The sequence below is a fragment of the Aquarana catesbeiana genome, linkage group LG01 (genome assembly GCF_042186555.1).
Source record: "Aquarana catesbeiana isolate 2022-GZ linkage group LG01, ASM4218655v1, whole genome shotgun sequence".
Classification (NCBI taxonomy): domain Eukaryota; kingdom Metazoa; phylum Chordata; class Amphibia; order Anura; family Ranidae; genus Aquarana; species Aquarana catesbeiana.
Window position 1 is genome coordinate 59,608,509 of NC_133324.1, and position 22,300 is coordinate 59,630,808.

The window sequence follows — 22,300 nt, forward strand, 5'->3', positions numbered from 1 at the left end:
CATATTTGGGGTGCCATGACGTACACCTGCAGATAATCTCCCATCCATTTGGTTGTTGTATAAACTCATATCCTTGTTTGGTCATATCCTGTGAGGTCATATCCTGTGAAGGAAGCGATTGGCTGTTGGGGCCAGGGCTTCTTGTTTGTGATTGCTTTTGTTGTCTTTGAATAAAAGAGGCAGACTGAGGGCTGTGGCATTCAGTCTTGCTGGGATGAGAATGTAAGAAGGAGCTGATGTCTTTTTGTGGGGAATGGGGCACACACTAGAGGATGGCATACGATCAAAAGGTAAGGTGCATTTATATCATTAGACAAAATTGTTATTATTAGAAAACAGGAGATTTGGCTGTGTGCTCTGCGTATAGCCAAATTTCGCTGTCAGTGGTTAAATAAACTCTGCCTGAGCCAAGATAGATGCCCAAGTTACATGGGGCAGCAGCATCCAATCGGATAGCTTCCCCAGTGACTCGGGAAACCATGGAGGAACCATGTTCCTCTTGACTTCTTCTCCCTCTGTAATGCCACAGTTGATCGCGACCTGCAGTGGAGAAAGTAGTCTGCAACTGCCTACAAGTGAGTCACGTGCATCCTCATACCGCTGGCAGGGATTTTCACCATTCTTCACCTGCGGCTGAACAGAGCAGTGGGAGAGCAAAAGAATTTGAGGATATGCTACTGGGGAGAGCTAAAAGACCCTGTTACTTTGCCCTGCATGGTGGCTCAGCACAACACATTCCACGTATAACCGAAACATAACTTTTGGGTAGAATGATAATTTTGTGCAATGACCTATATTATTCTTAGGTATTCACAGGTGTGTGCAGCCTATTGCTTTAGGGTGTGCACCCCAAAGCCTAAACATACATGAATGCCACCTGCTGTCACAGGGAGGAGGCTCTGGTGGTGGGAGACAGTTGATTGGGAGCATATTATGTTACACCCTAAATACTGGCGTATCGTGTTCCTAAAGTTGAACCTAGCCTTATATATAATGGGGGAATTTACACCCCAACCACCCACCTGGTGCCACCCCTGGATAATGCTAATGCACATGGGGTGATTAGGGTGTGCCCAGGCACAGCTGGCACACCCTGTGCGCATGCCTATGCAACCATTGATAAATCAAATATCAGTTTTGAACAGGTTAAATCTTTTAAACAAGGGACAGTGTGTATAAAAGTCCTTCTTCGGTAGTAGGTCCCTTTGGAAGCAAAGAGCGCTAAGAATCTATTACAGAACATCTGTCAATTTCTACTGTGCTTTCATTCTCCTGGACACTTAAAAAGAGTCTGGTAAGTGGGAAGACACTTATCCTGATTGATAATTATAGCTTATTACACTCCAACCAGGAGAGAGGAGTATTGCACATGAGTGCTTTGGTCATGATTGACTTTTATGTCTGCTGCGCTCATCGTCCAAACCTTCTTATCCATCTCCTCCTCTGCTGTTCTCCTAGATGAGCCATAACCTAATAAATATCTAAAGTGAAAAATGAAGCACATTTGAAGTAATTTAAATGAGTAAACCAGACAGACATACCCTGATTTTTTTTTTTTAAATAATAATTGCCGGAGAAGCGAAACATCATTTTTTGTTCATTGTGTGCTTGGAGTCAACGAATGAGTGCTAGGCATGGAATACTTAGAAGATGCCGAAGATGCACATTAAATAATTAAAGTGACTCTGCTCTAAGTGACAACTAAAAAAAATAAGAAGTGGCGGTTAGGGAAGAAGTTCTTGCTGATCGCTTTCCAGCACTCTCACACTTTTGCATTTGATGCCAGAGCCCCAGAGCTCAAAACCCATAGGTTTTTTTGTTTTTTTTTTGGATATGGGGAAACGTGTGACTCCCATTATCAGGGATGAGCAAAATGATTTTGGTGATTTCTTTGCAACAGCCAATTCCGCTGAATGAGCTGTTTAGATGAAATTCACTTGAAAGAAAAAATCTACTCTTTTTTTATTTTGTTTAGAGTTTGTATGTTTAATATTTTTTTGGGGATAGGGGTTGTTAAGTGTAGTTTTGTTTAAGTCACAAAAATGAACATTTTGGTGCCTAAACTGAAACGGAAAATTCAGGAGGCACTAGGCCGAAACCGAAAATGACAGTTTTTTAAAAATATACAGCATCTCACAAAAGTCAGTACACCCCTCACATATTTGCAAATATTTTATTATATCTTTTCATGTGGCAACACTGAAGAAATGACACTTTGCTACAATGTAAAGTAGCGAGTGTACAGCTTGTATAACAGTGTAAATTTGCTGTCCCCTCAAAATAACTCAACACAGGCATTAATGTCTAAACCGCTGGCAACAAAAGTGAGTACAGCCCTAAGTGAAAATGTCCAAATTGGGCTCAATTAGCCATTTTCCCTCCCCGGTGTCAAGTGACTCCCCAGGTTTTTAAATTTGGTGTTATCGCTCTCACTCTCTCATACTGGTCACTGGAATTTCAACATGGCACCTCATGGCAAGGAACTCTCTGAGGATCTGAAAAAAGAATTGTTGCTCTACACAAAGATGGCCTAGGCTATAAGAAGATTGCCAAGAGACTGAAACAGAGCTGCAGCATGGTGGCCAAGACCATACAGAGATTTACCAGGACAGGTTGCACTCAGAACAGGCCTCGCCATTGTCGACCAAAGAAGTTGAGTGCACGTGCTCAGCGTCATATCCAGAGGTTGTCTTTGGCAAATAGGCGTATGAATGCTGCCAGCATTGCTGCAGAGGTTGAAGGGGTGGGGGGGTCAGCCTGTCAGTGCTCAGACCATACCCTGCACACTGTATCAAATTGGTCTGCATGACTGTCGTCCCAGAAGGAAGCCTCTTCTAAAGATGATGCACAAGAAAGCCAGGAAAAGTTTGCTGAAGACAAGCAGACTAAGGATATGGATTATTGGAACCATGTCCTGTGGTCTGATGAGACCAAGATAAACTTATTTGGTTCAGATGGTGTCAAGCATGTGTGGTGGCAACCAGGTGAGGAGTACAAAGACAAGTGTGTCTTGCCTACAGTCAAGCATGGTGGTGGGAGTGTCATGGTCTGGGGCTGCATGAGTGCTGCTGGTACTGGGGAGCTACAGTTCATTGAGGGAACCATGAATACCAACATGTACTGTGACATACTGAACCCGAGCATGATCCTCTCCCTTTGGAGACTGGGCTGCAGGGCAATATTCCAACAAGATAACGACCCCAAACACACCTCCAAGATGACCACTGCCTTGCTAAAGAAGCTGAGGGTAAAGGTGATGGACTTGCCAAGCATGTCTCCAGACCTAAACCCTATGGAGCATCTGTGGGGCATCCTCAAACGGAAGGTGGAGGAGCGCAAGGTCTCTAACATCCACCAGCTCCGTGATGTCATCATGGAGGAGTGGAAGAGGACTCCGATGGCAACCTGTGAAGCTCTGGTGGACTTCATGCCCAAGAGGGTTAAGGCAGTGCTGAAAAATAATGTTGGGACACAAACTATTGACACTTTGGGCCCCACTTGGACATTTTCACTTAGGGGTGTACTCACTTTTGTTGCCAGCAGTTGAGACATTAATGGCCGTGTGTTGAGTTATTTTGAGGGGATAGCAAACTGTTATACAAGCTGTACACTCACTACTTTACATTGTAGCAAAGTGTCATTTCTTCAGTGTTCAAAAACATATTTGGGGGGCACACCCTAAAATGCTTTACATTCAAGATGGTGCTGCTATAAGACCAAAAACAGTACAAACAGATTACAGCGCACACATACAAAAATGACATTTTTCCTGCAAGGCTAGTTAGAAACACCTGAACATATTCAAAAATACAGGGGTTTGGTCACACTATATGTTCATATAGTGCTAAGCCCACTTACTGCGACAAAGTACCCCGAATTAGTGGGTCCTACCTTAGTAATAGAATAAAAGAACCTGTGTCTCAACCATGGGAAATAAACTCCTCTATTTGAGAGAACTGAAGGGATTCCTCTTATGCACTGGTGGCCACTAATAAGAGGTAATGTAGAGGGGGAGTGCTGCTCCAGCCCAAGAGACATGGTCAGGGTCCATACAATATACAAAAACATATTTAGGAGGGGGGGGGGGGGGGCGGGGGGGCGGTTGTCACATGAAAAGATATAATAAAATATTTACAAAAATGTGAGGGGTGTACTCACTTTTGCGAGATACTGTATATATTTTTGTATATAATTGTATTATATTTGACTTTTTAATTATAGTCATGAATTTAAATGAATATGAATTTATTGTCGGCCATTATCGGCACCTTTAGTGCAAGAAAATTTCAATAAAAAATGCATCCCTTTTAATTCTATGCATGTTTTCACCAGTGGCGGCCGCTCATAAGGGGCGCAGGAGCGCCGCCCCCCTAATCCATACGCCCGGCCCCTAATCTCTATGCAGGGCCCCAGACTCATGGATTTCAATGGGGTTTTTGAGCCTGAGGCTCTAATTGGCTTCAAAAAGGGTGGGCTCGGAGCGCAGAGCACTGCGCCCCGAGCCCACCCACTTGTGTGACATTAGCAAATGAATATTCGCTAATGTATTCTTGCTTCTCCAATCAGGAAGGGGGCCCTGGGACCCAACTTCCCAGGAGTCCTAAGACCTGATTGGCCGGGAGTCCTAAGACCCGATCGGTAGGGAGAAGAAGCGACCACTGGAACTTGGGAGGAGATACAGGCGGGAAGCTGCCTAAGCCGTGACCTGGATGGAGTAAATGCGGGTCGGTCTGCCGGGCGAGCGAGGTGTTGATCGAGCGGGCGGGGATTAAGAGGGCCAGGTTTGTTTGCAGCCCCCGAAAAAAATTGAGCACTAGCTGCCACTGGTCTTCACACTGGTCCGTTGCGCTTCTGTTGTTCTGTTAAAAATCTTGCTGCGTTTTCATCAGTTAAAGAATCCGCACCAAAAACGCACCTCCCCGTTAAAATGCATTGAAAATGCATCAATAATGCACCTGTGTTACGTTTTTAATGCGGTTTTTAAATCAAATGGCATCGCATCAAAATCGCAGCACAATCGCATGCGTTTTCGACGCCTTCTTTATCGGCAAAATGCAGATAACCCAATTTTCTGCTGATAATTGTCGGTGGCCGAAATTTCAATGCATCTCTGTAATACTGTAATGCCATTCATTTACAATGGCACCCCAATCCACTAAGACAATGGTCTCCAAACTGCGGCCCGCGGGTCAGATGCGGCCCTTTACTTACCTTTATCTGGCTCTTGGGGCACTGTTCCTGTTGATGGAGCAATTAACCCTTCCACTGGCAACAATGGGGCATAATTCCTCCCACTCATATAAACGATTGTTCACTTTTTTCCACTGACAACAACAATGGAGCACAATTCCTTCCACTGACACCAGCACAATGGGGCACTTTTCCTTCCACTGACACCAAGGCTGGGGCATCTTCCACTGACACCAGCACTTTTCCTCCTTACAATATAAACAATTTGGCACTATTCCTTCCACCTCAAACAACAATGAGATACTATTCCTCCCACTATTACCAATGATGGGCCACTATTCCTCCACCTAATGGCCATTGTAAATTTTTTCCTCCCTTTGACACTAGGGCATTTTCTCCTCCACTGGTGACAGTCCCCCTAAAGTATGCAGGACAATAAATTGGCACTTTGTTTAGAAAGTTTGAAGACCTCTGCACTAAGATATCACAGCTCCCATGCACATGAGTTGTAGTGCACCACAATGCAATGCAACAATAATGCGTGACACAACCCATGTTAACGCATTTTTGTAAAAACAATGTGCAGAAAAAGCAAAGTGGTAATCCAGACTAAGCCCTGGTTCACACCAGTGTGATTTGTCATGCAATTTGACGGTTCAAAATCGCATGATAAGGCACACTCCATTGCCGGCAATGGAACCGTTCAAATTGTTGAGACTCAGAAAAAGGTTCCTGCACTACTTTTTTTGCTATTTCATTGCGACTTGCATTGACTTCTGTTAAATGAAGTCGCAAGCTGCAGTGAAAACTCCATTGCTGCATTGGTGTCAGGGGAAGCTAAAATGAACTTCATTGTTGTGTTGAAGTCAGGGGCAGCAAAAAGTTCCCATCACTGCATTGGTGTCAGTAGGAGTAAAAATAAACCCTGTGGATGCACTGGTGTTCAGCACTTACCTGAGTACACACTCCACCACTGCACTGGTGTTCAGTACTTACATGAGTACACACTAGGGTTGGCACCTTTTCTTCAAGCCAAACCCAAACACCTTAGTGGCACACGGCAATTTTTTTTTTTAAGGGCGAACGCTGTGCACTCTGGTGTAAAGGGGAACTCTGATGTAAGGGTGTTTCTTCTCACCAAAGCTCACACTTACTTTAGAGTTTCCAGCATTCCCCCACTTAAATCAGGGTTCCCAAAGCGCACCTTACATCAGAGTCCACAGGCACCCCTTACATCTGAGTCCCCCTTACCTTAGTGCACTCACTCGCTTAGAGGCAGGAGAGAGAAGGGAAGAAGGGGGGAGACTTCAGTCACAGACATTGGATGGTGCGCTCACTAACCTGAGGATGGAGGCTCAGGCATAGACACCTTTCATCCACCATGCATCTGCCAGCTGCTGAGCTTCAAACTTCTAGCTCACCCATCCCTTTCCTGAGGCACAGAACACCAGGGATTTGAGTGTGTGTGGGCAGACAGAAGGGTCATGTTGGGAGGTGGAGGAGCTGATTGAGCCCTCTCTCCTCTCCTGTCCATGTATAGGGGTGGGGCCTGTGCGCACCCTTATGTACATGGGGGTTGTGGTACTTGGAGAACTGCAGTCCATTCTGAATAAAGTGTCCGGGTTTCAGGTGGTCTGAAACCTGGATGCACGATTCAAAACCTGGACTGTCCAGGTCAATCCCAGACAGGTGGTAACCCTAGTACACACTCCACCACTGCACTGGTGTTCTGCCCCCTGAGCTGACCTAAGAATCTGAACTATGCTGTCACCGTCTAGTAGCAGTTTACTTGGCATATTTGCAGTGTCAGGTGCTGAATCTCAAATTGTTCCAGCACTCTGAACCAGCTGCACGTTGTCCTGGATCTTGTGAGAAGCCCGCAGGCTTCTGTCCAAAATCAAAAGACTCTAGGACACTTGGGAACCACACCTACTTCATCCCACACACACAACTTCCTACTATCTAGTGGGGCCTCCTATCATGATTAGGGGTAACAGCAAAGGGCAGAAATTAGAGTTTTCAGGGATACCAGATGCTCTAAAGATGATCCAAACATGTGAGCAGGCACTTCTGTGGACCTAGATATGTTTTATAAATACCTCCTCCCTGGGTCAGCTGATAGCCTCCCATGGCTTTCAATATAATTTCTACGCTGACGACAACCAAATCTATCTCTCCACCCCTCAGCTCACTCCCTTCGTCTCCTCACGCATCATTAACTTACTATCAGACATATCTGTATGGATGTCACACCACTTCCTCAAACTCAACTTGTCCAAAACTGAGCTCATAATATTTCCTCCCCCACGTGCCTCTTTCCCTGACTGCTCTGTCAAGAGCAATGGCACAACCATCCACCCATCCCCACATGTCAGGGTGCTAGGTGTTATCCTGGATTCTGAACTCTCCTTTTGTCCCCACATCCAATCCCTTTCCAAAGCTTGCCGCCTCAACCTCGGCAACTTCTCCATCTACATCCCTTCCTAACCAATTAAGCTACAAAGCTCCCGATTCACTCCCTGGTTATCTCTCGCCTTGACTACTGCAACTCACTCCTCATTGGCTTACCTTTAAACAGACTACCCCCCCTTCAGTCCATCATGAATGCTGCTGCCAGACTCATCCACCTTACAAACCGTTCAGCGTCTGCTACCCCTCTCTGCCAATCCATCCATTGGCTGCAACTCACCCAACGCATTAAATTCAAAACTCTAACAATAACTTACTAAGCCATCCACAACTCTGCCCCACCTACATCCCTAGCCTAGTCTCACAATACCAACCTAATTGTCCTCTTCGTTCCTCCAAAGACCTCCTGATCTCTAGCTCTCTCATCACCTCCTCCCATACTCGCCTCCAGGACTTCACCCAAGCCTCTCCCATCCTCTGGAATCCCCTACTCCAATCTGTCAAATCTATCCACTTTTAGGCGATTCCTGGAAACTTTTCTCTTCAGAGAATCCTATCCTGCCTCCACGTAACAACTGTACTTTCATTTTCTTCATTAGATCATCCCCCACAGATTTTTACCCTTGTGTATCACTTGACCCTCCCTCCTAGATTGTAAGCTCTAACGAGCAGGGCCCTCTGATTCCTCCCGTATTGAATTGTATTGTAACGGCACTAACATTGTAAAGCGCTGCACAAACTGTTGGTGCTATATAAATCCTGTATAATAATATGTAGCAGTACCCCCGTAGGGGCTGCTGAAAGTTGTGGCCCACCTGTCACCCTGCCCAGCCCGGCATTCACTTCCCAATCACCTTGGAGACAATGAACAGTCCAGATGTTTGTTTTGTTATTTTATTGAGGGATTTGAACTTGGATAGGGATAGGAATAAATGGGATAACCAATAGAACGAACAATTGGTTGATTAAATCTTCTATCAGTTGAGACACTATATACACTTTGCAACTCCAGTCTCCTCCAGCACCACACTTGCTTGCAGACTATTTCTCTCGATCTCTTTCTCTCCTGCACAACACTTCACTCCAGGCACAGCTAGCACATGGTTAGGCCCAACACTGACTCAGTCAGGCCCTAGTAATTGTCATTTACAGGCAGGGACCACGGGTCCCTTTGATGTAGCAAAAAAGTCTTTAAGTGCTAGCTGTCCTATGGTGGACTACTGCTCCCAGCAATCCCTCTTCAGGCCCTGCTAGCCCTCCTGGCTGCAGCGGCCCAACTTCACTGTACATGACATTTCAATTCTCACTGGTTCCACACCCAGCTCCGACTGTTTCTTCTCAGTCCTCTCTAGCATGCCTCTCCAGTCCTCCCGACGGCACATGTCACACACTATCCCTCCTGGCTACACACACTGGTGGTTCCCTCCTGAAGACTTGCCCAGCAGTACTAGCTCCCGCTGTCCTCTCTGACTCCTCTCTGTGCCTCCTGTTCAGATCCTTCATGTGTTCTGGAAGGGATCACTCCTGCACCCGAGTCCCAGGCCCAAGATCACCCCCCTCCCAGAATGGGGTGCGGCCTTAAAGGCCACGACAGCCTAGCACTCCATCCTCAGTTCTTCCACCTGACAACTCCTCCCCAGCTGGGCTGACTCTAGGTATTTAAGGAGGCCTGCCCTCTGCTAATCCAAGTTGGGGATTGGTCAGGGCTCCTTAGAAAACCCCAGGCAGCTCCACCCCTCTTCTCCTCATCTCTTCTAGAATCCTCTAGAAGTCAGAGGGAGGTAATCAGGCAGTAATACTATCTGTGAGTCGCCAGCCTACTCTAGGCCACTCCCAGCCCACACAGATCAATACAAACAGGCCTAGATTTCAGCTGAGCCTGCCTATATTTACCTGCACTCAGCAAAAATCTCAACTCTAGCACCTACCTAAGTAGAGGGTGCTACAAATAATAATAATAAATAATGATCCTATGGTTTATTGTATGGAACTTTTATCTTTTCCCTGGTTACTTCCTCCCATGCTTGTGTCCAGGACTTCTCCAGGGTCTTTTGTCTTCTCTGCAACTCCTTACCCCAATCTATTTGGCTATCTCCTACTCTGTCTACCTTTTGGGTGATCTCTGAAAACTCATCTCTTCAGGGAAGTCTATCCCACGTCAATAACTCATACCCAAACAGTTATTACCTTTTATATCACTTATCCCTTATATAACTGATCACTTATCTTTTAGATCAGGGGTCTCCAAACTTTCTAAACAAAAGGTCAGTTTACTGTCCTTTAGACTGTAGGAGGGCCGGACTGTGGCCATTGGGAGTAGAAAGGTTCCATGGGAAAAAACAATGCCCCATCTTTGGTGTCAGGAGGAATTTTGCCCCATCATTGGTGTCATTGGGAGGAATTGTGTCCCATCATTGGTGTCATTGGGAGAAATTGTGTTCCTTCATTGGGAGGAATTGTGTCCCATCATTGGTGCCAGTGGAAGAAATTGTGTGCCATCATTGGTGCAATTGGGAGAAATTGTGTCCCATCATTGGGAGGAATTGTGTCCCATTATTGGTATCATTGGTTGAAAATGTGTTCCTTCATTGGGAGGAATTGCGTCCCATCATTGGTGCCATTGGGAGAAATTGTGCCCCATCATTCTTGTCATTGGGAGAAATGATGCCCCATTATTGGTGTCATTGGGAGGCATTGTGCCCCATCATCTATGTCATTGGGAGGCATTTTGCCCCATCATTGGGGGGCATTGTGCCCCATCATTGGTGTCTTTGGGAGGCTTTGTGTGCCATTATTGGTGTCCTTGGGTTCCATCGTTGGTGTCATTGGGAGAAATTGTGTCCCATCTTTGGTGTCATTGAGCCCCATCATTGGTGTCATTTGGGAGGAATTGTGTCCCTTCTTTGGTATCATTGGGAGAAATTGTTCCCCATCATTGATGTCATCAGGAGGAATTGTGCCCCATCATTGGTGTCATCAGGAGGAATTGTGCCCCATCATTGGTGTCCTTGGGCCCCATCGTTGGTGTCATTGGGAGAAATTGTGCCCCATCATTGGTGTCATTGGGAGGAATTGTGTCCCATCATTGGTGTCCTTGGGTTCCATCGTTGGTGTCATTGGGAGAAATTGTGTCCCATCTTTGGTGTCATTGAGCCCCATCATTGGTGTCATTTGGGAGGAATTGTGTCCCTTCTTTGGTATCATTGGGAGAAATTGTGCCCCATCATTGATGTCATCAGGAGGAATTGTGCCCCATCATTGGTGTCATCAGGAGGAATTGTGCCCCATAATTGGTGTCCTTGGGCCCCATCGTTGGTGTCATTGGGAGAAATTGTGTCCCATCATTGGTGTCATTGGGAGGAATTGTGTCCCTTCTTTGGTATCATTGGGAGAAATTGGGTTTGGTGCACATATACAATGTGTATAGTGTAAGAACAGGTCACCCGTCTATCAGGGACAGCATTAGCAGTAGGGAAAGGTTCCAGAAGAGTAGGGAAAGCAAAGGGACCCACCACTCTTCCTGGAAACTTCCCCACTAGGGCTGAGACCGGCCGGGCTGTTTAGCCTCCCCCTTAAGACAGACGCTGTCAGCTCTGCTCCACTACATGCTGCCGTAATTGTGAACTGTTTTACTTCAACTTCAATACAAGTTCTTCCAATTGCACCTGAACTGAGTGTGTGTTATTGTCGCCGCACCCACACAGGCATGCAGACAGGAGCATGTGCTTAGCGCAAAAACCCTTCTCCCCTCCCGATGTATGACATTTTGGCCTAGGCATGAAAACCAGCAAGTAACTAAAGAAATGTAAGAAAAAACAAGTAATTTTTTAAAACAAGTAAAATTAATATAGTTTCCGGTATTTACTAATGCTAGCACCACAAGGATTAAAAAAAGCCCATTGTGATCGAGAAAGTGAAGTTCTGTTTTAATAAATGAGCAAGGAATTTTGTTTTTGTGCAGCCTATTCAACATTAAACTGTATGAACAGTTGTCCTACTATCAAGCAATATACAGAAGTCCCCCGGTGCTATCCACTAAATCATTATGCTGCCCATTACTCCAAATCTGCTAATTATGTTTGTTGTGTTGCATTAGCAACTGATTGCATAATTATGGCTCAGCTGTATGACATGTTTTTATTTAATTGTATTTGTTTATTTGTTTTACATTTTTATTTGACTATCAACTTAATACACATTTTAAGTATAGAAACTTTTTACCTGTATAAAATATACTGTGTATATATATATATATATATATATATATATATATATATATATATATATATATATATATATTGTTTTGCTTTGTGTCTATTAAAGTTCTTGCGGTAAAACCAAGGAAGCTTAGACTTCTGTAATGTCTCAATGCTTTACTAAATAGGAAAAACTGCCCATACAACTGTAGAATTCACATCACAACTCATGGCTTACAAAAAATATGCCTACAAATATAAGCAATGAGTAAACTAAACTGTTACTCAACTTAGGGTTTAAGATGTAATGTCCTTCATGGTTTCTTGCTCAGAGTCCAATTCAAAACGTCTCCAAAGTTCTCGAGCTCCTGGCATCCATGTCTTCCTCTTCGTCCTTCCAAACACAACTCTTGTCTGACCACATGTTTCTTTCAAAAGACCCCAAGCCCCTCCCACCAACTTCCTCTCTCAGCTCCAAAACCTATCCAACTGGTTTATTTACATATCAATGGAGGGTGGAAGCCTGGCTTCCCTGGAAACAAAGGCTCTTAAAAAATAGCTCTATATTATGGCTATCAAAAAATACAAATGGCCATAGCAACACAATCTGAAAAGAGTGAGACAAAGCAGATTATATGTTCCTTTCAACTGTGCCAAAAACATAGCTCATTGCTCACATTTCTCTATCTGCCCATTCTTAACTGCAAAACTATTGTAGGGTGCCCACTGTTGCCTTGAAACACTTTCACGGAAAGGCATTGACTTCCAACGTAATGAATAAACTTGCATGTCTCTCTGTGCTGTCCTGGGAAGAACACAGGCCTGCAGTTGTCCAGTCTTCACTGCATGGCACATTCTTGCAAAATGCCCCATTTTATGGCAACAGAAACAATTAATGTGACTGAATCTACCATTCCTAACCACTTGCTTCCACTTCCTAAACAATGCTGGTGTAGGAATCCCATCTATTTCCTCTCTAGGGACCCCCACCTTAAGTAAATCAATCCACATGTGTCTCCTGGAGATCATAGGCCTTACCTTCCTTGTATCTGACTCGACTCGGCTATTTAAGCTGATCAAATTCTCAGCTTCCGCTTATGGGAAGTAACAGTGGCACATGTCCTACTTTTGCTTACAGGCTTTGGGCCTTTGTGCTTTGTTAGGGCATCATTAGACTTGTTTATGAGGGCTACACACCACTCATTCAAATCTTCAGCTCGGCCTACAGCAGTTTGAACACACTTCGAAGCCAGTGTAGGTTTAACTTTGATTACCCTACTTTCTAAATCTTTTGCCTTGCTTAGAGTTTCTTCCAAACACTTGGATGCTACTGCAAGCTGCTCCTTCAGTAAATCTCTTTCTAATTCTGCCTTTTACCTATTTTCAGATTCAATATGTAGAGCATGCAGGAAGTGCAAACCAAACACAGCAACTGCCCACATCTCTCCCTTACTGAACCCAAAACTTTTAAGACTAAAATCTGAGGAAAGATCAGAGACTCTTCCCAAGTCTCAGCTCCAAAACCTATCCAACTATCCAACTGGTTTATTTACATATCAATGAAGGGCGAAAGCCTGGGTTCCCTGAAAACATCTGCTCTTAAAAATCTAACTCTATATTATGGCTATCAAGAAAATACAAATGGCCATAGCAACACAATATCGCTCTGTAGCGATGTGGAGATTGGCGGGAGGAACCATTGAGCTCTGCAGTGGACACAAGCGAAATGTCAGTTTCCCGCAGACTCCCTAATCAATCGAGCAGTTTGGCACCTTGGGCAGCAAGAGAGGTACGTTTTTACACTCTTATTTTAGTGGAAAATCATTTTGACAACTTTAGTTTAAGTCAGGGTTGCTTTAATCATTTAGTAGCATACATTTGAAAATTAAACTCCACGTTTTCTTTCACTTTAACCAATTTAAGACCAGGCCTATTCTGACACTTCTCTAATGCATGTAAAAATTTAAAAAATGTTGCTAGAAAATTACTTAGAACCCCCAAACATTATATATTTTTTTCAAGCAGGGGCCCTAGAGAATAAAATGGTGGGTGTTGATTTTTTTTAATGTCATGTGGTATTTGTGCAGCAATTTTGCAAATGCTATTTTTTTGGAAAAAATACACTTTAATGAATTGTAGTGAACAGAATGGCAATATAATACCCAATGTTTTGGTAAAAGATGATATTATGTCAAGTAAATAGATACCAAACATGTCACGCTTTACAATTGTGCACCCCCATGGAACGCAACGAACTAAGAAAATAGTTTATTTAGACCAACTTGGCCCAAACACACTATTTGAAGTGAAATTAAACCCATTGTTCGGCTTTTACTTAAAGTGTTACTAAACCCTCAACAGGAAAATCAGTCTGTATATGCAGTAAAGCATGCTTGCTATACTCACTGTGGAACCTAAGTGGTTAATCCTCTGCATTGTGTGAAAAGGCTGTTTGATCCTGTCTTCTGTGATCCTCCCCTTCTTCCACTGTCCCCAATCCAACTCCTGATATTACAGAGCCTCGGGGGCACTCTACACATGCTTTTAGTGTGTATTGCTAGAGAGGTTTTTTTTTATGGGGTGGGGGGTGCTTGTGATTAGCATAGAGCACTGTCCAGACAGAGGGTCACGGGTCCTGCAGCCTCATAGGACAGATAGAGGAGAGTGAAAACTCCTCCTACAAGCTTTATCAAGTGCTTGGGACACTGATAGAAGTCAAAAGACTGATGAGAAAAGGTATTTAGCTGTTTATATTTACTAAAATAATTGCATTTCCACATTCTGTGTACTGTGGGAGACCAGATATAGTGAATGCAGGCTCCTGGGTTTAGTAACACTTTATGGTGTATGTAAAACCCATCTTTTTCGTTTTGTAAAAAATTAGGAACGATTTAGATCCTCTGTTTTTTTTATTGCTTCCAATGCACTGTTGTGCTGGGTAGGTGCTTGGGTGGCAAGCAAAAGTTAAAATGATGTTTTAATGAGTTACAAAATACCAAAAAATAAGTCGCGACCCAATAGCTTCTTCTTTACAGGATTTATTTAGCATAACAGCAATGAACAATCCAGCATAATGCTAACGTGTTTCAGCCAAAGCCTTCCTGATGCTATGGGGAAGGCTTCAGTCGAAACGCATTAGCATTATGCTGGATTGTCCATTGCTGTTGTGCTAAATAAATCGTGTAAAGAAGAAGCTATTGGGTTGCCGGCTTATTTTTTCTATTATGGACTTTCAGTGAACGACACGGCCAGTGCACCAACTCTGCTCATTAATCTTCAATATAGCAGTAGAGCTTGGGCAAGTCTCTTCTTGCTTTAATGAGTTACAACTTTGGAAAGAAATGCTGCAGTTTTATAGCAGGATCCGTGAGGTGATTTCTCTAACCTTTCCCCTCTCCCAGAGGCCCCAGAAATTCCTACCTACATTTTAAATTGGTTGTAAATCCTTACATATTCTCAGTGAAGTGACTGACCTCAGGTGATACAAGGAGCTGAAAAAAATCCTCCTACATAAGTTGTACCTGTTTATCTGCAGCCCCCTCTCCTCTACATCTGTTCAAAGTCCAGAATTTATACAGCTTGCCTGAGCTTTCAGAAAGCAGGGGGCTGGGAGCTCAGCAGTGGCTGCTGGGAGACAGACGGGAAGGTGGCTTTACCTTAGGAGATGATGAGGATCCATAGGTAGGGCTGCTGCTGCTCACTCCAGCCGAGGAAGAGTCGGGGCTTCTCCTCCCAGCTCAACAGGCATTGCTTCTCCCAGCCGAACAGGAAGTGGGTCCTTAGACCCGATTGGCCAGGGAGTCTGGCTTATTTTTTCTATTTTGTAACTCATTAAAACATCATTTTTACTTTTGTTTGGCACCCAAGTACCTACCCAGCACAACAGTGCATTGGAAGCAATCCCTGGCCAATCAGATCCCAGGACCCGCTTCCTGATTGGGCGGGAGGAGAATCGGGAAGACAATAGCGAATATTAACTTGCTATTGTCACACAGCTGGATGGGCTCAGGGCGCAGTACTCTGTACCCCAAGCCCATCCTATTTTGAAGCCAGTGAGAGCCTCAGACTCTAATCATGTGCTTGCAAAAAAAAAAAAACACATTAAATTCCATGCGTCCAGCGCTCTGCATGGAGATTGGGGGCTGGGCACATGGATTAGGGGGTGGCACCCCTGCGCCCCTTGTGGACAGGCTGCTACTGGAGCTCAGGTTACACTCTGCAGAGCTCAGTGAGAGCTGATTGGATGGAAGGGACACATCCACTTCACATAGCACACAGGAACAGAGCTGAGCCTGTCAATCACATGCTTTGTGTTGGATCGCTATCCCCATCACCTTTCTATCTCTTGGTGTCAGGAAAACTTGTTAGAAGTGACAGCAGAAGAAGGAAGCAGCAGACAGAAATGACACTTAGTGCTATGGACTGAGACAAGTACACACTATAGATATGCTTTGTTCATATTTCATGTCTGAGGTTTACAACCACTTTAAATTGAAACTTACGCAGCTAAGATTTGCGATTGGTCATTCGAATATCATGTTGTCGGTGGCAGATTGGGCTGGTAAGAACTGGCTCTGTATGGTGTCTGCAAGTAAACTACAGCATTACCTTCCACACTAGAGAGACACTTTAACACAATGAGGCTTCTGTCCTCTTTCTGTTTTTGCTTATTTTCTTCCTGCATGTTCCTTAATACATTTCAGTTCTCTGGCATCCTGGTACTGGCAGTTCTCTGAGGGATTAGCAGAAAGTTCTAACATTCAGAGCTTTTTGTTCCAAGTGAACTGTGAAATTCAGTAATTACATTAACTTTCATCGATTGGTGAGGAAGTCCTGCTGGACTCCACCATCCCCCATGTTCCGAGTACGCTCGCCACCAAAGAAATGAAGAAACCTAAAAAAAATGCCAAAACTTTTCTAAAATGTTTTCAGTTGGAAATACATTTCTAATTTTAAATGCATTTATATGTTACCATCTTCTAATAAAGTTTGACCTTTAACCCCCCCCCCAAAAGAAAGTATTAAATGAAATCTGTTGGGATAGAAATATACTGTAAGTGCTTCTATTGTTTTTGACGTTTTTTTTCATAACTCTTCCAGTATGGCTGTAGAAAGGGGTTACTATATTCCGCTATACTTGTGCCCCTCCTTACAGGAAGTGGCCTATTAGTCCTGCCTGTCTAGCAGACCCCCTTATATAGGGTAGGTGGCTTCTAATTTAAGAGAAAGAGTATTGTGTAAGCCCTCTTTTTTGGGGGATTATAAGAAATTACCCTCCCCAAACAAGATATTGCATTAACCTGTAGGTATATTAGAGAACCAGAACTTTTGCTAAGTAGAGGAGTGGGTTTTATAATAAAGTTGGCAGTGTCTCCAGTGTCTCCACTCAGAACAGGGCCCTCTATGTTCAAAGGGTATTCCCTTCCTGGGAAATGAACCAGTAATCAAATCAAAATGATTGAGAGAACTACTGTAGTCAGCCTATAACATTAACCATAAGTATATATGTAGATACACACCAGTATGGGAATAATATAAGCTTTATATAATAAAAGGTTAATAATAGTACATACATCAATGTACAAACAGGTAATATCAACAAAGGGTTCGACAGAAGTCCTGGTGGAATTTTAGACATATACCTTGGGAATATATAATTATTAGAAGAGATACCTCCAGATTAATGTTGTAGCAGTTGCAGGCGCCCCTGAGGTTGATCACATTGCAGCGTCAGTCTTGGTGTCAAAGACCTAAAGAAAAAATGATGGGAAGATCCTCCAGCCATTGTCTAACCAGCCTGAAATGTAGCTTCTCACTTGCAAAAACCGTGGTGTGACACTGGAACTCAGGGTCAGACTATCTTTCTCTGTCTCTTAGTCCCTAGTAGCTTCTAATTTGCTGTGCAACTGGACTTCTAACTACCTGTGGCCGTCAGATGACTCACCTTAGCCTATGCTACTTACTCAGCCCTGAGCTAACACTAGCTATAGAATCCCAGACCAAAAGAGATTTGGGATTAATTAAAATAACAAGAGCTGCATAAAAACTAAATTGCATTAACACTCAGTTAACAGTGCACCACCTAAAGAAGAGCCCCACTGAAGCTGGCCAATGTTAACTACTAGTCACCAGGTACTTTCTACCCCCCTCCATGGGTATCTCCACACTAGAAATGTGTACACCCACCTGCTGTTGGTGTATGCACAAGGGATTTACTGCAGCACCCTTTTGATTCTGGTGAATAAAATGAACCCATATTTTGTTCACAATAGAAAATAAAAAACATATCAAATGTTTAAACTGAGAGAATGTATCATCTATGGCCAGCCCTAGTATGTTTGCTGTTTCCCTTCAGAAACCCCACATAACCCACAAAACTTTTGAGGTGACAACAACATTAAAGTGGTTGTAAACCCAAAAAAAAAAAAAAATAGCATAGCATACTAACTCATTATGAAATACCGTAGATCGAAGCCCTCGCAGTGTTCCCGGCACACTACTCTGCCCAGCGACATGTCTCCCGCAGTTATTTCGGGTATCAGGGGCTCAGACGCTGTGATTGGCTGGAGCCGCGATGACGTCACTCTCGCACACGTGCGTGAGAGTCACAGGTCACGGCACGTCAGCTAAAGCAACAGCAGGAACGAGTTGTTGCTTCAGTGCGCATGTGCCGATGACGTCGGCACATGCTGATACAGGGAATATCTCCTAAACCGTGCAGGTTTAGGAGATGTCCACGGTAGCTACAGGTAAGCCTTATTATAGGGTTACCTGTAGTAAAAAGTGGTTGTAAAGGGTTTACAACCACTTTAATTCCTATCTAGCACCATTAATGCAGCCTTTAGGATTCATACCTTCAAACTTTGTACCACATGCAAAGTATACATGCAAATGTCATGCTTTTGATATACCTCCACGAACATGGACCATGAGGATAAATATGTAAAAAAAATGGTTTAACCCAATCTTTTATTACTACTTTTGCTTTATTTTGACTTTTAGCAACAAATAGAGTAATTAAAAGGTTATACAATACATTTAGGGCAGTAAATCACTTTAATAATTTAAATGACTGTTTTTTTTTAGAGATCCTTACATGGGTCAAAAAGAAGGACAGAGGAAGAAAGAGGGACAGAGAGATATGGTTCCAAAAGAGGGACAGGTTGAAGGTATGAAGACTTCACTGGACTGAAAACACCTTGAAAAATGTATGCACATCAGCTGATGAAGGAGGCGTGACCGTGCCTCCAAAACGTGTTCTGATTGGCCCACTACATCAGTAGGCGGCTCCCCTGTCTGACAGCTATGAATACCTTCATGTTGAACCACCCAGCCGATGTCCTCCCGGGTCCCCTCAAGGCTGCAGTTACATGATGCTAGACGCGACCGTGGATCTCAGATCATACATCCCAGGAATTCAAGAGGCAGCGTATCACCTTGTATCACCCTTCCTGGACATGGAAAGCTTCCACCAACTGAGCATGTAAGTGCATCCTATACTGGAAATATTTATGCTTTTTTATAATAAATGATGCTGCACTAGGAAAGTTCTTGGGTCCCCAACCTGTGCCTGAAGCAGTCTTGCCACCATTTACAGCATTTGCATAAGAGACTCTTTCAAAGGGCTCACACTCCCCAATAACTATTTCCCAAATATTGACTTTTAGAACTTTTATTCATCATTTACAATTTCTTGATGTTGCTTTTATATTATTAACCAGGCTCCATAGTGTGTGCACTCTCTTTAACAAATGGGCTTTTTTAGCGCCGAGTTTCACACAAGTTTTTAATGTATGTGTTTTTTATTTCTTCAAGACATTGTTTTTTTTTAACTACTTTAGCTCTGGAAGGTTTACCTCCTCATGACCAGGCCATTTTTTGTGATACGGAACCGTGTTACTTTAACTGACAATTGCGCAGTCGTGCGACGCTGTACCCAAATAAAAGGTTTGTCCTTTTTTTCCCCACAAATAGAGCTTTCCTTTGGCGGTATTTGATCACCTCTGTGGTTTTTATTTTTTGTGCTATGAACAAAAAAAGACTGACAATTTTTGAAAAAAAACCTGAAAATTTCCTATCGCATACTTGCCATAATTTTCCTTTCCTGATGGACTCCATGGCAGCATACGCATGGGTTAACCTCGCCTCCACTCCTCCCCTATAGGACCCCACTTCCATAAATTTTTGCTCTGAGCTAGGGGCCACGTTCCATAACTATCCTCCTCAAGACACTGGGGGGAGGGGGAACCCTGCTGCCATGGAGTCCATCAGGAAAGTCCATGGCAGCATACGTATGGGAACTAACTCGCCATACACCCAATGGGCGGGCAATGCTAACCCAAAGGCTAAGGAAGCAGACTCTACACAATAATGAGCCATAAATGTATGATTGAGGACCACAAGGCTGCCCTACAGACTACTTTGGGAACCACACGCTGCAAAGCTGCCCAAGATGTAGACCCACTCCTGGTCCAGTGAGCAGACATTACCTCCAAAGGAGCCAAGCCATTGGCTCTGTGAGCCTGTTGGATGGCCTAGGCAGTCCATGCCACAATCATCCTAGATGAGGCGAGTTTCTCTGTCCTTTCTGGCAAAAAATGAACAGGCATTCTGAAGCCTGAAGGAAGTTGTAGCTTTGTAGATATAACTTCACAATATCTGAGTGATTCCTAGAACTGAAGGAAGGCACTGCTGTGAGTCAACTCAGGATTCCCTGTTTCCTAGACATGCACTTTAACCAACTAAGCCACAGTGCACCCTCTCCCACGTCTAAAGGATGCAAGTTAGAACTCTAAAGGTTGGCAGAACAATTTCTTGGCTCCCAAGAAAGAATGATGCACCCTTGGGAATTGAGTCAAGCATAGGTAACAGTACCGCTGTTTCCATTTGGAAAACCTCCGCTTACTCCGAGGTCTGAGCCTAGCTGCTGCCTTGAAGAATTGTTATACAGGAAAGATGCCCAGACCAGGATACACCTGTGTAGGCCGATAAAGCTGACACTTGAACTCCGAGGTAGCTGACCGATAGAGCCAGATCTAAATCCGACTGGAGGAAGCCTAGAATATTTAGAACTTCTTGATCAATACAGTACATGATTTGTCAGCAGCAGACATGTATTTGTACAAACTTTGACCAGATTCACCTGTAAACTTTGCGTTCATTCTTGTAGTATTCAAGAGAGCAGAGATGAATGAAGGAGCAGCCGAGGACCTCCAATCTAGAGAACCAGGCTGTCAGACGCAACCGTGCTGGACATGGATGTAGAATTGCACCCAGTGACAGAAGGTCTGGCCTGAGGAGAAGGTGCACTGGGTTCCTGAAGCTGAATTGTGCTAGCAAGGGGACCCATGGCCTAATTGGCCAACAAGGCATCACTTTTTAAAACATATATTCTAAATATATATACTCGCGCTGATGGTGTACAAAATAACATAAAGTGAAAAATTAAATGACAGGTGCAGCTGCTGTACACAAGGTGCTATTCACTTGAACAAGTATAAATATATAAGATACAGCGCTAGCAAACACAACATAAGTGAAAATAGAAAGCAATTAATTAATAATAAAGGTGAAAGTCAATATAAAGTGACTGATGTGCTCCAATTCAAAAGTGCAAAGTGCTCCAAAATTTTCAAGGTGTGCCACAACACCCCCCCACTCACCAGATAGAGTAGACCCCCAGCTTTTCAGTCTAGGTGACTTCAGTCACTTCAGGCTTTAATAGTGATGGCCAGGGATGGCAGCTTTGACATCAAATCATCAGATAAAACTTCCTTGTTAAGGATACTTGGCCAGAATAACAGGTACCCAGAATGAAAGGAAGGGACTAATAGTGAAGTAAAGCTTTGAAAAGGATTTATTGCGTAAAGAAATGAATACTTACAAGAAGCAAGATAAAATCAGGCATAAAACATGAAGCTGTGAGTACAAAAAATGCCTTTCATGGTGTGCGTTCCACGATACTGGAAGTGACTTCAATAGGAACCGGAAATTACGTCTACGCGTTTCACCCTCCCACAGGGCGTCATCAAGGACCATCCATGTTGTGTTTGCTAGCGCTGTATCTTATATATTTAAACAAGGCATCAGTGCCACTACCTCCACAACCTCTGTTCGGAGTCTTCATAGAAACCCAAGGTTGACCAGGACTGGAAGAAATGCACAGGTCCTACTGCATTTCCAATGATCCATTAGGACATCTGTGTCTGAAAACCCCCACAATTAGAGACCATTCATTGTTGTCCAATTGGACTCTGGAAAGAAAGTCTGCTAGAATATTTTGGACTCTGGGGACATAAGCCGCTGATGTGTAAGCTTGAATCTTCTGAGCCCAAGACATAGTTGGCTCCATTTCCTGTTATAGAGAAAAGGCTGTGAGTCCCCCTTTGTCTTTTAACGTAGGAGACCGCTGTGGTGTTTACTAACCTAAGAGTACTGACGCCCCCTTCCTCATATGGTGAAAGGCCTGTAGGGTGCAGAAGGCTGCTCGTAGTTTCAGAATGTTC

General features: G+C 43.8%; 1 long non-coding RNA gene across 2 annotated transcripts in view; it reads left to right on the forward strand.

Annotated features, from left to right (window-relative positions):
- The window catches only part of LOC141131604 (uncharacterized), a 145,488-nt gene that overhangs the window by 72,148 nt on the left and 51,040 nt on the right, over positions 1-22,300 (forward strand). The window contains exons 1-2 of one of the 2 annotated variants that reach the window (XR_012242791.1): positions 13,191-13,584; positions 18,882-19,278. This is a non-coding gene — a long non-coding RNA (uncharacterized lncRNA). Of the gene's footprint in view, positions 1-13,190; positions 13,585-18,881; positions 19,279-22,300 lie in introns of those variants that run through there. The other variant, XR_012242793.1, reaches the window with a different exon arrangement.